Source organism: Suncus etruscus, chromosome 2 (genome assembly GCF_024139225.1).
Source record: "Suncus etruscus isolate mSunEtr1 chromosome 2, mSunEtr1.pri.cur, whole genome shotgun sequence".
Classification (NCBI taxonomy): Eukaryota; Metazoa; Chordata; class Mammalia; order Eulipotyphla; family Soricidae; genus Suncus; species Suncus etruscus.
Window position 1 is genome coordinate 158,187,997 of NC_064849.1, and position 13,797 is coordinate 158,201,793.

The following is a 13,797-nucleotide window of genomic DNA, read 5'->3' on the forward strand; positions in this document are numbered from 1 at the left end:
ACCTATAAGAAATAACCCTATAAGAAAACTAAGTAGATAGTGAAAATATATTACTAGTGTAAAATTTACTTAATTATATTTATTTTATTATTTAATTAAATATGAACTCTACAAATGCATACGTATTACCTATATCACATAATTAATATAGCAATAAAATGAAACTATATTTACGTATTCTCAAGAAAGTCTTTAAACTAGAAGAAATTAGTTAAGATTTTTTTTTTTTTTGGTTTTTCAGGCCACACCCGTTTGATGCTCAGGGGTTACTCCTGGCTAAGTGCTCAGAAATGGCCTCTGGCTTGGGGGGACCATATGGGATGCCGGGTGTCGAACCGAGGTCCTTCCTTGGCTCGCGCTTGCAAGGCAGACACCTTACCTCTAATGCCACCTCACTGGCCCCTAGTTAAGATTATTTAAGTGTGCTTCTTTTCTACTCAAGATTTAATTTTGCTTTAATATACTATGGTTTTCTATATAACCACAATGTCATGATATACCAATATGCTCTTTTGCTGCATAAGAACTATATGCAACACTTGATCCTCTGACACATTTACAGCTTAACAATTACCTGATTATTCTTAAAAGATGGTAGCTGACAGTTATTAAGTTTTATGTTGATAAATCTATAAGAGATAGGAAGGTATGATTCATTCCAGCAGTTTGTTTCTAGGAAAATTAATGTCTTATCTACTCAAAAGCTCAGAGCAATCAGTCAGGAAATTGCTCAACATTTGATAAAGTGATGATGATGAGTAAGGAATTACATATTATATGTAATATAATAATATAATATAATTATATATACTTATATATGTTATAATATATAATTATATATTATATGTATATTATTTTCATTATTTGTCTCAATATGGTTTTTGGAGGCTGAAGAGATAGCACAGCAGCTGACCCAGAATGCACCTGGGTTCAATTCCTGGCATTCCCATATGGTCCCCTACGCCAGGAGTGATTTCTGAGCAAATAGCTAGGAGCATCAACTTGAGCATCACCCTGAGCATCACCGGGTGTAACCTTTCCCCAAAATGTTGTTGTTTTTGTTTGTTTGTTTTTGGGGCCACACCCGGCGGTGCTCAGGGGTTACTCCTGGCTGTCTGCTCAGAAATAGCTCCTGGCAGGCACGGGGGACCATATGGGACACCGGGATTCGAACCAACCATCTTTGATCCTGGATTGGCTGCTTGCAAGGAAAACCCCACTGTGCTATCTCTCCAGGCCCCAAAATGTTTTTTTTTATAATTTTGATGAATAGGAGAAATATTCCAGACCAATGCTAAACTATATAATCATATTCAAGGAACTGCTTTCCTTATACTATATCTGCTTAAGGTTGATTTTTGTTTTCTTACAGTCTCAGTTTCTAAGAATTTTTTGACATTATTAAATGATAACTGGGTTGAGGAGATATTATATCAGAGCAGAAGTACAGTATATATGGTTCCGGGAGCACCACCAGGAGTGATTCCTGAGAGCAGATCCAGGTGTAACCTTTGAACATCGCCTGTTGTGGTTCAAAAACAACAGAGAACAATTTATTGTTCTTTTCATAGTTAAATGTTTTCACAGTTTGTTTACGCTGTTAAAAGTCTAGAGACGTGAAATTTACAGACTACTAATAATTTACAGGTGAATTTACTTGTAAATGTTGGTAAGACCTTTAGGAACAGATTTTAAGGCAGTAGATATAGGTAAAGGAAAAAAATGTACATTTCTATTTACTAGTTATGATAGTTGTCAAAGCATGTTATAACATTAATAAATGATCCTGCAAAAGTATTTGAAAGTAGAAGAAAAATGTGGGCTCAAATGGCAATTCCTTACAAATACTACAGTGTTTATAAAGGTCTAAGGGCTGGGGAATGATAGTAAATGAGTAGGGTGTTTGCCTTGCACACAGCTGACCAGTTCAATCCCCAGACATCCCATATGGTCCCCCAAGACTACCAAGAGTGATTCCTCAGTGCAGAGCCTGGCGTAACCCCTGAGGATCACTGAATGTCGCCCAAAACCAACCAAGCAAACATAACAAAAGGTCTTCCAAACTTAATTAATAGCTACACATACTGGAGTTAAGTAGAATCTCTGATGATGGAAATCATATTAGAATGATGTATGCATGAAAAGTGTACTGGACAGTATAGTAAATCCTGTATTTTAATAAAAAATATTAATTAAAAATTATATAAACTCAGGTGCAATCTGAAAATTGTTCAAGGTTAATTGCATGTTCAAAGTCATATCCAAAGAAATTCTAGGATGGCATTTGTCTCTTGTATTTTTGTTTTCTTAGAACTGTGTAGTGGACTTATTTAGAAGTTACATCACATGTCATAGCAGAAACATAAGTCCTCCCCTCTTTACCTTTGTCTCTTCTCTTTTTTTGTGTGTGTGTGTGATGACCAGGGATTGCACCCAGTTTCGAGATTGAGTGTGTCTGTAGTAGCCTCAGAAATAGCACTTTCGCCCAGCCCAGAAGTGTGCTGGGCATGTGAGCAGTACCTGAGATCAAACTTCATCCCTATGCTTACAAGTCAGTGCTCCTCCAAAGAGTCACATCCCCAGCCCAGGGACTTTTCATTAAACTGGAAGTGTGAACAAAAGCAAAAAAAAAAAAAAAAAAATCCACAAACTACTGCAACTTTTGAAAATATATCCATCTTCCTTCATTGAGATATGCTTAACAAATAAAAGTTGTCTATGTAAAGTGTACACATATTTGACATATGCATACATTAAGAAATTATGACATCAAGCTCATTTACATATTCCATTTCCCTATTTACTTTTGCTTAACACTGAGACCTGTTGTTTTTGCCAATTGTAGGCATGGTAGATGTTCAGAATTTATTCATTATATAACAGAAACTAATTTTTGTGCAACATCTCGTTCCCATTCCTGTTTTTTATTGCCCCTGTTTTAGTCTGTCACCAATCAATATTTGTATTAGTTTTCATATGTGAAATCAAGTGAGATCAGGCAATAATTGTCTTCATGTAACTTAGCTTATGATCTTTTTTTTTTTCAATTTATTAAGCAGGTAGGCCACTAGCCCTTCTGCCCAACTGTCCCTCTGCAGTAAGATAAGCCTGTAGGTGTTCCACTCTTCTGGGCAGAGGAGTCCATTCCCCCGAGGTTGATGCACAGCTGTGGCCACTATACTGAATCACCTCAATGTCCTGTGGCATCTAAGCAAAACCCAGACCTCTCTTCTCCTCTCCTTGAAATGATTAGAGTTGCTTTGTGAAAAGTTTATTGTCTAAATCTTCAGAAGCCAACCCCCTCCCTGTATTTTCTTGTTTTTTGTTTGGGGGCCCACCTTGCTATACTCAAGGGTTACTCCTTTCCCTGTGCTCAGGAATTACAACTGGCTCAAAACATGTGGGGGGGATTGAACATAATTCAGCTTTGTGCAAGGCAAACATTCTCCCACTCTGATCTTTCTGACCTTCCTCCCCACCGCCAATTTTTTAATGGCCCTTTACTGCAGAGCTCCTGGTTTTGTTGTTCCTTTCATTGCTGCTACTGCTGATTTCACACTGGATCAGACCTGAGAAAGCATCAACTGCTACTCAAGGATTCAGTGAGCCCCAAATGGGCCTTGAAGATTGTGGAAGAAGGGAGATAGAGGCAGTTTCAAGAGCCTCACACATATCAGGTCTATCTATTCAGAACCTGGAACACATTAGGTGTTAGATTCAATAAACATTTTAAAAAATTATTGATATGTAATGGGCTATAACATTATGCTATATTTAAATGAATTCATACAATGGCTCCCTTAAATTTCAAATAGAATATATTAATCTCTATATTCTACATAAACAATACTCCTTAATTTTAACCCTTACTAAGTTCTAAGAATATAAGTGGGTCCCAAGACCAAAGACATTAAAAGCCATTTTCAGATTTATATAAAGTTATGTAGAATATAAATTTAATATGTAACAAGTTATTGCAGAAATGAAGTAGTTGATTACTAAAGATTTGGTGGTAGGTATTGAAGTTATAGACTTTGGTTAGAGAGTCACTGAATTCTATTTCAAATCGTGATGTTAGTAATGCAAAAACTGTACATTTAACTAACATTTTATTAAAAAGAGAAAAAACTTAGTAAAATATGTTTTATCAAACTACTTAGTTCCAGAGTCAAAATTATAATTTTGTTATCTTCCCACTGAACTGACTACTCTCAAACCTTCTCTCATCCTATTCTCCTAGTGAGTCACCTTTGTTTATCCCAGGCCTTGGCCAGCAAAATGAATGCATTATCATGAAGTCTAAATAGAAGTTATTCATGAGCTCACTAAAATATTTGTTGGGTGTAACCAACTTCCTTTCTTTGCACCCTTTGATTAATCAGACAATAGGTCTCTTAGGTTCTCTGATGAACTATTTACTCTTTTACTCTGACCTTCTAAACTTGTGTCTAAGGCATTCAAATCATGTCAGCAAAGAAACTCAGATCTGAGATGTAAGTATGAAGTATGGAAACAAGAATGAAATCAGACAAAGAACATCCATGGAGAAGGATGAGTCATAAAACAGGCAAATAAAGTTGTACATCTATAAATACAGTCCCAGATACTAGACCTGAATATAAAAGGCATAATGAATGAATGCCAAGTAAGACTAATAGAGATAAGATAAATCTCTAAGTATAGCATGCTGTAAACATGAAGATATAAACATAAGCATTAATTTGTAATTATAATGTAAGTAAGGGTCCTATCAAGTAGCATTGTTGGTGTCAGTTTTGGACTCAATAACTCATTCATTTTGGTAGGGCCCTCATAGTAGTACGTAGGGCTGGGGTGTTCTGAGTCTATCATGGTTCCACAGAGAGGAGTTTTAGGAGGGAAGGAGAGATTCCTTCCTGCATTGTCAAGAACTAACCCTAGGTCCTCATTCATACAAGACATATGCTCTGCCAGAGACACATCCCAGACCCTCAAATACCTATTCTTTAACTTTTTCTTCCTCTGTTATTTCTTTTTTTTTTTTTTTTTTTCGATTTTCTGATGTCAGGGGACCACAGATTATAAAGTTCCTTGCGATGCTAGAATCCCAAACTACAGTGCTACTGCCATTACCCTTAGTGCCTGTCAAGAGATACTGGGCATTTAGCTTATCGAGTCCTACTAGAAAAGTGGATGATGGCCAGTGAACCATCCTTAAATCTCCAAATACAGATTATTTTATAATAGACATCGTTTACATACTTACACTTGTATTTCCATGCAATTTAACAAGATTTCCAAAGCAAAGTCAAAATTCCTAAAATAAAACTCAAGCTTTGAAATAAAAGTCCCCATATGATGTTTATATGGAAACCACTTTAATATCTCAACAGCCAATAGGTGCATATCTGTGGCTTTTCCAGTCTCAAACATTATAGATAATTTTAATAATCCAAAATAATCTTTCATTGAGCAGCTGGGTATTTAAAGCAATAGTGACCTACCTGTGATTCCTAGTTCTTATATAGTAGATATAAAAAATTTTATTTTAAATTCAAGGAAATCCAAGTCTAGAATATCATTGTTGTCTTTTTTAAAGATAATAAATTTGAATACAGAAACTAATACCAATCTATGATTGTAATGATTTTCACTTCACAGAAAAAAGACCATTTTTAATGTAGTTGTTCGAATAAAAGACAAAACAACTAATATTTTTAATCTCAGATTCAGATAATAAAGTAAAATTATATCATCAAAAAAGCCATGTTACTGATCAATCAAGCAAAAAGCTTATTTAAAAATAAAGGAAGAGGCAGGAAAGGAGGAAAAAGACTAGTACTTGCCATTCAAAGACATTCACTATTTAGCAGTTACACTTTTTCTAAACTATAAAAGTGAAGGTAGGATGTTTCTAGTGGTGAACAGTAAGAAAACAAAATTGTCATAATGAACAGTTCATCACAGAGCTAACTTATCTAAATTCTTCTACAGAAAATTAGCATAAGCACTCTCATTCACAAGTAAATATTTAATTTCATATAACATTAACCTGCTTGTCTAGTTTTGTCTGACAAAGTAAAATACTTTCCAGCCTCTGAGATGGTTTCAAATAAACTGTGACCAAAACCAACTTGTGGCTGAAACAGGGGCTTAATGGCATTGACATAGAATTTAAAGGTATAGAAATACTTGAATAATTGAAAGGGCCAGTGGTATGAGGAAGAACTAAGGGATTTTTTTTGGAATATTGAAACTGTTTTGAAGGCTATTTTGGTAATTATTCAACTCTATTACTGTACAATAGCTTAAATAATACCTATACAATTGATAAACTATGGGTAGGTTATTTTTCATAAAATTTCTCCTTGATGGAATTTGGTAAAAGGACAAATTCAGTAGCCGGTTTGTTTGTTTGTTTGAGTTTTTTGGTTTTGTTTTTTTTGGTTCTTGGTTTTTGGGTCACACCTGGTTACACTAGAGGTTTACTCCTGGCTCTGCGCTCAGAAATCGCTCCTGGCTGTCTGGGCGACCATATGGGATGTGGGATTGAAACCACCATCTGTTCTGGGTCTGCTGTGTACAAGGTAAACGCCCTGCCCTACCTCTGTGCTATCTCTCCGGCCCCAGTACCGCTTATTTCTAAAGGCCGCATAGCCTTTAAATAGCTCCATAGAATTTATGCTTAATGACACTTTGCCATTTTCTGACTGGCCAAATAGTTTTACTAGTGTGTACAATGGAGAACGTTTCTATTTCTCTGGCATAAAGTATCTGAAGGTGCTGTGCAGATGAACCAAGGTACGTGTAGTTGAAAGAAACCAGCTAGCTGTTTCATTAGAGCTAACACTTAAATTGAGATTTATTGATAACAGGAAGCAAAAAGGACACAGACAGCAGACTGGAGTAATAATATAGCAGATAGGGCAATTACCTTTTACCAGTCCACCCAGCTTCAGTTTGCGGCGTTCCATATGGTCCCCTGAGCACTGCCAGAAGTAATTCCTAGAGGTTTACAATATACACACACTCAGAATTCTTACTTAAAATAAGAGTCAAGCATGCAAATGATCTTGGCATAGGGACAAAAGCTCTTAGAGGTGAGTATATTTTTAATATATTTTTAATTATGTGCAAAATAATGTTTGGAGTCACCAATTCAGTTTAAAAAGATGAATATTCAACTAAGTCTTAAACCATTTTTTTCTTAAATTGTATCTTCTTTATAGTGACTTTTAAATTCAGAAAATAATTTGAATACGAGTCATTTTCAGAAATGAAGTCACTCCCCCAAACAATAATAAAAATAAGAATAAATGAAGCCATCCCTCAGTTTTCTCCCATGAATCATTGAATCTCCAAATAAAGTAAAGTGTATCTCATTTTCTCTGATAATTTATTGGGTAAACTTGGCTAGGTTAGAGTGTTATATTTATCTTATATAAATATTTCTCTGAGAGTTTTGAGTAAAATTCACATTCAAGGTGATGGACTATTTTTTAGTTTGGTACTATGATTAACAATAAAGTTAAAGATAGAATTTCATGCAGGCTATGTTCTAATCTCACATCAACTATCAGAGTCTCTACTTTTCTCCAGCAATGTACCAGGGTCCCCCAAAACTGATGAACTTTGAGTATAATATATTATTTTCCATAATATAGATGAGACTTAGCTCTTCAATTAGGGACTGAAAATGGAAAAAAAAAATAGACAAAAAAACTGGTGCCTTCCTTGAAAGAGAGCTATCCAGAAAATTACAGATTTTGATTATTTTTTGTTTATTTTTGGGCCACACAGGTGACCCTCAGGGGTTACTCCTGGCTCTGTGCTCAGAAATCGCTCCTGGGTCACCGAGGATCAAACCGAGGTCTATCTTGTATCAGCCACATGCAAGGCAAATGCCCTACCACTGCACTATCACTCCAGCCCAGTGAGCCTATTTCTTTAAATAAATGAATATAGAGCTAAATGGGTAGATATGTACATATATGCATATGTGCAGAACCATTCCAGTTGAATCTATTTTTTAACTGGAATTAAGCTCTTTTAGTCACTCATCTGTTGCATATAATATTGTATTATTCTTCTATAAGTTTCCTGTATTTCCTAAATTGTATGAGAAATTTTATGCATTATAGTCCACGTGATATTTTGGATTTGTGGTTTTGTGTGTGTGTGTGTGTGTGTTTGTGTGTGTGTGTGGGTCCACACCTGGCAGTACTCAGTGTTTACTCCTGACTCTATGCTCATGGATCACCCATGATGGTGTACAGGGGACCATATGTGCTGCTGAGGATCAAACCTGGGTGAGCTTCATGCAAGGCAAGTGCTCTGCACTTTGAAAATCTCTGACTCAAAAAGATTTTTAAACTTGAGAAAAGTTTGAGCCCTGATTAAAAAATAAAATGAAACTATACTAAGACTTTCCATTCATAGCTGGCAGGATAGCTCAATGGAATGAGTACATGCTTTGTATACAGAAGGTCTGGGTTTGATTCCAAATACCATGATTCCCCAAACATTTCCCAGGAATGACCCCAAAGCACAAACCTGAGAGTAGCTAGATACATAAGTATCACTGTGTGCAATTCAGAGACTCAGTAACAAAAATACTTAACATTACATTTAAATATAATTTATATAAAATTATGTTTAATTTAATATATAAAACATTTTCATACATACCAATATAAACAAATGGATAACTGAAAGAGAAGGAAAAGTTCTACTTCACTGGAGAACAACCATTAATAATAGAAAGAACAATGGATTGAGAAGATGCAGAAACAAGTAGAGTATGAGAATATGATAAGAAATATGTTCTCTACATTCTGACATCTGCACATACAAATTAAGCAATCACAGAAAATAGTAATAATAATTGTTGGCAAAACTCAAGGAGTTGTTCTTAACCAAGTGGTCAGTATTATATTACTGGGCCAAAGTAAAGTCAGTGAATCTTGATAGGATGTCTTGAGAAAGTTGTAATATCACTTACAAGGATTTCCTTCAAATACTCATAACCTAAATCTACCCATAAAAGAAACACCAAACACATTGAAACAAAGGAATATCTCACAAAATTACTGACATTTGCTTTTCAAAATTAAGGTCAAGAAAAGGCAACTAAGGGGCTGGAGAGATAGCATGGAGTAACTCCCTGCTGTGCTGCGGGATGCGACTCAAAAACCACACACACACAAAAAAAGGCAACTAAGAGCAACAAAAACAAGAAAACACACTGCCATTAAGGAAGGTTGATAACCATATTTGTTGATAATCTGTTTACTGCTAATGTTAATTAAGTTGTCTTAATGACAACATAAGCTTAATTTTACTGTTTTACATTTTGTTCATTCTAATATAATCATGTAAGAAAGTATTCATGTTTCTATGATACATACTGAAGGTTTAAGTAAAGGTGCTGTGTGCTTACAAAGATATTCATAAAATATTGGTAAAGCAAATAAAATGATAATATGTTAAAATGTAAATAATCAGAGCATTTGTGTAAAAGATATATGAAACTTCTTTGTACCATTTTTGTGAGTCTACGAGTTTGTAAAATTTATGAAAATAGGTCTGTTTATTTTCTTTCATAAAATCTTTCAGTGAATCCCAACATACTTAGAATAAAATTAAGTTCTTGTCTGAATTTTGAACGTTCTTTCTTTTTCTTTTTTTTTTTTTGTTTTTGGTCACACCCAGCAACGCTCAGGGGTTACTCCTGGTTCTATGCTCAGAAATTGCTCCTGGCAGGCTCGGGGGACCATATGGAATGCGGGGATTCGAACCATTGTCCTTCTGCACACAAGGCAAACACCCTACCTCCATGCTATCTCTCTGGCCCCTGAATTTTGAACATTCTAACATGTTATTGCTTGTCCTATATAATTTTGTCATAAGTTTCTAATATTTTTTCCTTCAAAAGACAAATCTTTCTTGGTCTATTTCATAGCCCTTGAAATTACTGTTTTCTCTTTCTAGTTATTAATTTCCGGGATCATATAGAGCTTTTCAACAATTAGTCTTAGAACAACTGTCATTCCCCAGGAAATTTTCTTTAATTCTATGGAAACAGCATACATACACATATATACATTCACTTTACATACATACATACATTCATACAGTCATACACACATTTTCACTCACACATTTTCTCTTTCACCTTGTCCAGATTCATTTTCTTATATTATCTTTCATTTATTACAAAAACAAATGCTTCTGTTTGTTCTGGGGGGACACCTCCACAGTAGTGCTGGGGTCCTCAGAGTTATACCTGGCAGCACTCAAGAATCTGTGTAGGTCTGGGAATGGAGCCAGGTAGTCTGGCTATGTACTCCATCCATAAACAATCTCTCCAGCTTCCACAAATACTTCTTCGCCTATGTATTATTCTCTCTCCCTCAGAAACCAGAGTAGTTTTATATTTTTATTTCTAGCTTGATATAAATCAATGAACACTGAACATTTGTCTGAACAACATTTACTAAATAAACTTGTATGAAAGTGTCATAGATATTATTGTAATAGTTATCATAGTAGTTGCCATTAATTTTGAAGTAATGTACTTTTAAAGTCCTTTATGTGCATTATTTTATTCTTATCATTCCTGCTGCACCATATATCTAACCTATATTTTTCCTTACCTATCTTTTGTTGTGTGGTAGGAAGATTCTCAAATTTCTCAATGAACCCCATCTTCCTCTTTTATGTCTGGTGACTGCACCTAATAACTTCCATATAAATCTTCGTATATATCAAAAGTAGTAAGTGTGTCAGCAGGTAGGGCATTTGTTTGCCTTGCATGTGGCCAACTCAGGTTGGATCCCCAGTATTCCATATGTTCCTCAGAAACTGGCAGGTGTGATTACTGAGTGCCTGAGCACCTCCGGATGTGGCCTAAAGACAAAACAAAAAAAATTGTATTTGTGATAAATGAAAGATAGTATAAGAAAAGAAATCTGGACAAGGTGATAGAGAAAACGTGTGAGTGAAAATGTGTGTATGACTGTATAAATGTATGTATGTGTGTGTGAAGTGAATGTATATAAAGTGTATATAAAGTGGTATTAAATAATTAGGAATGTTGCTATGTACAATCAGTGTGCCATGAAACTTTGCCATGAAATCTGGTAAAAAGTATATTGACTAGGCTGGTCCAATGGCAGTGACTTATCAGAACTTATTAACGTTATTATCACAAAAATTGGCATATAAACCCCCCCACTGCTCAATTTGACTAAATTATCAAGGGCAATATCACTGCAAATAAATATTTGACATTATATAGCCAAGATATGATATAATAGGGGCAAGGAAGATAGTAAAGTAGGTAGGATATTTACCTGCACATAGCCTACCTGGGTTTAATTGTTAACACCCCAGATGGTTCCCTAAGTTTTTCCAGGAGAAATTCTTGAGCACAGTACCAGGAGCAAATCCTGAGCACAGCCTGATGTTGTACAAAACTGCCATTCCCCTCAAAAAGATCTAATGCAATGGAAAAGGAAAAAAAAATTTTTTCCATCTTATGAAACTGCATTATGATCTTAAAAATATATTAAGTAGGGGCTGGAGAGATAGCATGGAGGTAAAGCAATTGCCTTTCATGCAGAAGGACAGTGGTTCGAATCCCAGCATCCCGTATGGTCCCTAAGCCTGCCAGGAGCAATTTCTGAGCATGGAGCCAGGAGGAACCCCTGAGCGCTGTTGGTTGTGACTCAAAAACCAAATATATATATATATAAAGTTGAGAGGCATTCTATCAGATAATTTACCAAAATTTCAAATCATCAAACATAAGCAAAGACTGAAGAATGCAGGTCAAAATGTGAGAAGACATAATAACTAAATGCAGCATAACACTGTGTAGTGATTTATAGAAAAATTAATAGAAATAGTGATAGAAAAATGTTTATAGAAAATAGTGATTGAGGGCTGGAGCAATAGCACAGTGGATAGGGTGTTTGCCTAACACTTGGCCAACCAGGATTCATTCAATCTCTTCACCTCAGACAGACCCGGTGCCTACCAGGAGTGATTTCTGAATGCTGAGCCAAAAGTAACTCCTAACCACAGCCAGGTGTGGCCCAAAGTCAAAAACAAAAAAAAAAAAGAAAATATTGATAGAAAACTTGCAACATTGGTAGACTTTAATCTACAATAGAGTTGAAGTATAGTTTAGCTTTTCTTTTTTTTTTTTTTTTTTTTTTTTTTTTTTTTTGTGGTTTTTGGGTCACACCCGGCAGTGCTCAGGGGTTATTCCTGGCTCCAGGCTCAGAAATTGCTCCTGACAGGCACAGGGGACCATATGGGACGCCGGGATTCGAACCGATGACCTCCTGCATGAAAGGCAAACACCTTACCTCCATGCTATCTCTCCGGCCCCTTTTCTTTTTTTCTTTTGTTTTTCTTTTTAAGTGATGGAATGTCAGTTCTGAACCTAGTCCATATTTTCTCAGGGTCTTATATTATTCTGTGTTACTCTAATGAAGCAAGTGACAGGTATGACCCACATGGGACAAAACTGAAAGGACCTCTCGCCAAATGTCAATAAAGAGGTAGGAGAGAGAGTACAAGGAAAAGGTGCTCACCTTGCATGCAGCTATATCAAGTTTAATCCTTGGCACTGCCTATGTTCTGAGTGCCAGAAGTTCAGTGCCAGAAGCCCTGATCACTGCAAGGTATGGCCTCGAAGCCAAAAGCACAAAACAAAACAAAAATCATGCTCAATTAAGGCCTTCAGTCCAAACACCCTGGGAAACTAAATCCTATCAGCAACCCCATCATAATCATATTAGTGAGCTCGAATCCACTTCTTTTCAACTATGTGGTTCTGTCACAGCTGAACCCATCTGTAACATCCTCCATAGATTCCAGGTCAGTTCTACCAGGATTCTTGATCCATCAGAGCTGAAGTAAAAGTTTTAGTTCTTTTTAAGCATCACATTCTGGATTAATTTATTGTCAGAGCTAACTTTAGATGTATTATTGTTACATTTTTCTAGTAAGGGAAGTGATTAAAGTTGCATGATTAAAATAAAAAAAAAGAGGGGGATATGGGATGCATGCTGGGAACAGGGGTGGATGGACGACAATATTGGTGGTGGGAACGCCCCTGATTCACTAGCACTATGTACCTAAAATATTACTGTGAAAGATTTGTAACCCACTTTGATTAAAATAAAAAGAAAAGAAAAGAATTGTTCATTCTGAAAATAAAAGAAAATAGTTAACAAACAACTAAATGAATAAAGTGATGACAATTAAAAAATACAAAGAAGAATTCAAGAGCTCTGAAAGGCAGTTTTAATCACTGAATTATAATGTGCTCATAAGTCTTGTAAAATAGTTACATGCCTGTTTAAAAAACATTGTTTTGTGCTCGCTTCGGCAGCACATATACTAAAGTTGGAACGATACAGAGATTAGCATGGCCCCTGCACAAGGATGACACGCAAATTCGTGAAGCATTCCATATTTTAAAAAACATTGTTTTGAGCTAGTATTTTACAAGATATCTAAAAATCTGTTGCCAAATAAATTCAAGAAAATATACTCTATTGTTTTACATCTAGCTATATAATGTAAACATACCATTCATATGATATATTACCATGTTACCATTATTACCATGATCCACTGTCACCATTAAAGTGGATTTATTCCTGAGCTAGTGAGATCTTGAATATTGCATGAAAGATTTACAGACAAAGCTCAGATACTGAAAAAATTATATTGGGGCCAGAGCAATAGCACAGCAGATAGAGCATTTGCATTGCATGCCCCAACCCAGGATCAATCCGGCTT

At 35.6% G+C, this 13,797-nt stretch overlaps 1 non-coding gene across 1 annotated transcript; it reads left to right on the forward strand.

Annotated features, from left to right (window-relative positions):
* Nucleotides 1–13,368: 13,368 nt before the first annotated feature.
* Nucleotides 13,369–13,472, forward strand: LOC126003228 (U6 spliceosomal RNA). Its single transcript, XR_007493761.1, has one exon. It is a non-coding gene; the product is annotated as a U6 spliceosomal RNA (small nuclear RNA).
* Nucleotides 13,473–13,797: the final 325 nt, after the last annotated feature.